Here is a 5,064-nt window from a genome sequence, read left to right as displayed (position 1 = left end):
GTAGAGATTGTATTGAATGCAAAACTGGTCACAAAAACAAGGATTTTATAAAAATGGCATTGACAAAACTTGCTAATTTATTTTATATGAAGGTTGAGGAACAGGGAAATATCATGGACAACTTCAAGGTTACAAACCTAGGTGTTTAGAAGAACAGGAATATCATTTACAAAAGTAGAAATGTAAGTAGGAAATCTTCCCAAACCTCAGCTTCTCTGTGAGTATCATACAAAACTACTTCTGAAAGGTAATAAACACCCAAGCTGTAATGTATTAAATTACAACAATTGTGGAGAAAAAGATTCATTTTTTAAAAATTCTGATGGTTTGAAAATTTTTTTTCTCTCAAAAATTTGATTCAAAAAGGTAAATATGGATGTACGCATTTCTTGGGGAGGGGGGGTGTTCCAGAAAAACAAAAAAACAATCCCGTATGCATATCTGGCAGGCTTATTCTATGACTGGATTAAAAAAATAACAATAATTATTTTATTCACATAAACACAGCCTGGTGCAGCCAAATGTAAATGTAGAAGTACAAGCCCATTCAATCAGTCTGGGCTAGGTAGCTTAAATGTTAAGAGTACACATACCAACAAACTATGGTCCTTAACACACTGAATTCCCTAATTCACAGTCCTGCCCATTGTAGATAAAGTATTTGTTACTGGCCACATGAGGAAGACTAAGTAATAATGTGAATGGCTTCTCAATAAAAAGTATAGCCAAATATGTGACTTTAAAAAGAACAGTACACTAGCAGAATCTGCCAGCTGTTCCTTTATTGCTAAATATAGCCAGAAGGCAAAAAAAAAAAAATTAGCTGCTTTCTTGTAATGTTTCCTTGTGTGAAAACATTTAAAGAAATCATTTTACTAAATTAATTAGATGATCGAACTCAGATAGTTACTAGTGATAGCTGATATTCTTACAGTAAGATGCTTAAGACACATCCTTCCATCAAGTTAATTCCCAAAATAGTAATTTTATAATTTTAAACTAGTTTAATTATTTTAGCCATTATCTTCGCATTTTTGTCAGCCTTATATATTTTATTACAGAAGGCTGAAAAAACAGTAACTGTAACAGGGAATCTTTCTTTTCTTGGTATACAAATAAAACAAAAGATATTAAATATTATTGAAATCTGTTGTTTCTAAAGAAACCTAAGAAACTTCCTTTTCCTCCAAGAGATTTTATTGGATCCTTCTTTAAATTAACATTAGTATTTATATAATTCCTTAAAATTCACAAAGCACTTTACATATGTAGCATTTGGTCCTCACCACAACCCTGTGAAACAGATGAGGAAATAGACAAAAAAAGGTTCAATGAATTGCAGATTTTAAATTTCTGATGGAGGATTCAAATTCTTGTCAATTAAACAAGTTTCTTGAAGATCATCATTTTATTAGTTTGGGTTAAATTATTCTATTTCTTAAAAAGCAATTTTTAAATTGGCAGCTTTTACCTATTTCCAGGAAAAAAAAAGTTTGAGATGTTTTATACTACTGACCCATCTTTGCTTTGTTTTGCTATCATCAGAGGAATAGTTTCCATTTTACTTAGATTAGATGCTGCTACTTTAGCTGGTAGAAAACTTGGGCTTTGTGAAGAACGATCGGTCTTCACCTGGTACTTGGTTACACTGAGGTTTGGAATAGCCTTCTCTGTTGGAAGGAGACTTCGATCCCAGAGGTGAATGACTGCTACCAATATAGCTTCTGGCTGGAGATGTGTGGTGCTTTAAGGAAGAATTTCCTTTCTGATATCATGGTGAACTTCTTTTTCATATTTTTCCTCCTTGTGTTTTTTATAGTAGCAAAAGATGAGAAGATCCAGTAGTACCAGGCCACACAAAGTTCCTATGATAGCTCCAACAATTGTACCAGCAATGTTTGAAGGAGGAATGACATTCACATCAAAATCTATTTATCAACACCAACTCTGTTTTTAACTGTATAGCTCTACGTGCTAGAGTACTCTGGAGTGGCATTTTGTACAAAATAATTGATGGGTTGAGATCTGATAAAAAATGAGACAGGCAGACTTTTTCTGTTTTTGGAAGCTTTTTGCCATTCATAGTGTAAAGGAAGTGAACCTTCTGATTTACATTTTAGTTTAAAGTCACTGCCAATCTCTGATGATCTATCAAGGTAACATCTTGTTCTTGAAGGCTTAACAAGCACAGAAAGCTGCATTATTATTATTTTTTGTTTGCAACACCAGAAGTTTTTTCACTTTGCATTAATATGTGCCTATAATCTGATAACTATAAATCTGTCATATTAATTGATGCATCACCTAATCTGGGATCACTTCTTGTAAAATAAACTCATTTTTTTTCAGATCTTAGAGTATTTATCATAAATGTTGTCTTCAGAATATAAAATTATCTCTTGGTTAATTATCTTTTGGTTAATAGTTGGTGATTTAGTTCATTCAATGTGTAGTGATTCTTGGTCTTGGTCAACTGTTAATTTGCAAGGGAAATGGATTGTTACACCCTTGACTTTTTCAAAGGATTCTTCAGTGGTGGTTATAATTATACTTCTGGTCATGTCCACCATCCAGTACAGGAATGCAATGCACAACAGGAGCTTCATGGTGAGGGGACTGCCCTGGGTCTGAGCTCTAGCTCCTTTCTGTAGCTTTCCTGAAGGTTCTTATTCCCAGCCTGGTTCACCAACACCTCAGTGGTCAGAAATCTTTACAAACTTGGAGCAGACATTATCCTAAGTGCAACAGCTAATTTATTTTATGTAAGGATCATTCTTTGTTGTCAGATATTGTGGCCAAAATATATGACAATATGTGATCAAAAGCAAATATGGAATGCTTAGTTCTCTGTTTAACCCATAACATTGAGATTAAATAAATTGTAAGAATTTTATTTGTGTCCTGTGCATGTGAATTTTAATATTGTCTCTGTTAGAATGCTGAAATTTCTAAGGCACATTTCTTGTTAATATTTTTTAATCTAAGTATTGGGGAAGAAGTAAAATCAATTGGATTATTCATGGAATCTGATATTATGGTATAAGATTGACCATATTAATTGTTTAGATACTTCTGGGGATGAGAGGCTAAGACCATGAGATAAAAGAAAGTGCCTAAGAATGTAGGTTAGTAAGAATCAAGTAATAATAAGCATCAAAATTTGGAAAAGGTCTTCTTGTTTTGATTTTCTATGCACAAATGGTGCATAATGAGTTAATATAATAGATAGGACCTAATTTTCTGTCCTATTTTATCCTTATTATATTACCTGTTCTCCCAAACTTTACCTCATACTGTTATTCTATATTGGTTTCTGGACCATATTTTCAGAGCTTTTTTTTTGTTTGTTTGTTTCTAATTTTGGGGAAAATGCAAAGAGATGCAAAGATAGAATGCTGGGAAACATGACAGTGACACTTATATTAGAGATATACCAAGTAGTGATTCCTATTATCAGTGCAAAAGTAGAACTTATTTTTTTTGTACTTAATTCTAATATACTTTCATACACTTTCCCTTTTTAATTTATTTATATATTTTGGTTTTATTTTTAATTATTTTTTTTTCAGTTAAGAAGCATTTATTTCCCCTCCCCATTTGTTTTCTTCTTTGCCTGATGAAATAAAACAATACCCTTTTAACATGTACGCACAAATGAAAAAAATTCCCACATTGGTTAATTAAAAAAAATATTTTACATATGCTCCCCCAATGCATATTTAAATTACTATTAAGACTGAAAGGCTAATGTAAAGCAAGAAGTTTTGATTCCTTGACAGAAAACATTAAAAAAACCACTATGGATGTTTAGAGAGCCATTAATTCTCAATTGGAAGACAGTCAAAATTTTAGGAATATCGTAGTTTCCAGTGAACATATTGTTATCATCTTGTCCTAGATTGGGAAGCACCATGAGTTACATATTTTACGTTAGTTCAAGGAGTTCATAGTGATAGGAAATAAATAAGTCAGAATCTATCAGACCTTACAAAGGATTGTCATAAACTTTTCTTTGCATAGATTATCACTTAAATTAAATAAATCATTGGCAATGTTATTTTTATACATTTTTGAACATAATCTTTGTCAAATAAGTTTTCACATGTAATATAAAAAAAAAGAGCATAATACAAGGAGACAACATTGAAAGAGATGCCAACTGTCTAGCCTTCTGTCTTCTGGCTTTTTTTTTTTTTGTTTGTTTGTTTCTAATTTTGGGTAAAATGCAAAGAGATGCAAAGATAGAATGCTGGGAAACATGACAGTGACACTTATATTAGAGATATACCAAGTAGTGATTCCTATTATCAGTGCAAAAGTAGAACTTATTTTTTTTGTACTTAATTCTAATATACTTTCATACACTTTCCCTTTTTAATTTATTTATATATTTTGGTTTTATTTTTAATTTTTTTTTTCAGTTAAGAAGCATTTATTTCCCCTCCCCATTTGTTTTCTTCTTTGCCTGATGAAATAAAACAATACCCTTTTAACATGTATGCACAAATGAAAAAAATTCCCACATTGGTTAATTAAAAAAAAATTTTACATATGCTCCCCCAATGCATATTTAAATTACTATTAAGACTGAAAGGCTAATGTAAAGCAAGAAGTTTTGATTCCTTGACAGAAAACATTAAAAAAACCACTATGGATGTTTAGAGAGCCATTAATTCTCAATTGGAAGACAGTCAAAATTTTAGGAATATCGTAGTTTCCAGTGAACATATTGTTATCATCTTGTCCTAGATTGGGAAGCACCATGAGTTACATATTTTACGTTAGTTCAAGGAGTTCATAGTGATAGGAAATAAATAAGTCAGAATCTATCAGACCTTACAAAGGATTGTCATAAACTTTTCTTTGCATAAATTATCACTTAAATAAATCATTGGCAATGTTATTTTTATACATTTTTGAACATAATCTTTGTCAAATAAGTTTTCACATGTAATATAAAAAAAAGAGCATAATACAAGGAGACAACATTGAAAGAGATGCCAACTGTCTAGCCTTCTGTCTTCTGGCTTTTTTTTTTCTGTCTCTGTCTTTCGCACACCCATA

General features: G+C 31.5%; 1 pseudogene; it reads right to left on the bottom strand.

Annotated features, from left to right (window-relative positions):
• Nucleotides 1-1,503: 1,503 nt before the first annotated feature.
• On the bottom strand, nucleotides 1,504-2,684 carry LOC127552524 (coxsackievirus and adenovirus receptor-like; annotated as a pseudogene).
• Nucleotides 2,685-5,064: the final 2,380 nt, after the last annotated feature.

The sequence above is a fragment of the Antechinus flavipes genome, chromosome 2 (assembly GCF_016432865.1).
Source record: "Antechinus flavipes isolate AdamAnt ecotype Samford, QLD, Australia chromosome 2, AdamAnt_v2, whole genome shotgun sequence".
NCBI lineage: Eukaryota > Metazoa > Chordata > Mammalia > Dasyuromorphia > Dasyuridae > Antechinus > Antechinus flavipes.
The sequence above is the reverse complement of the archived record's forward strand: the minus strand, read 5'-3'. Positions and strand labels throughout refer to the sequence as shown.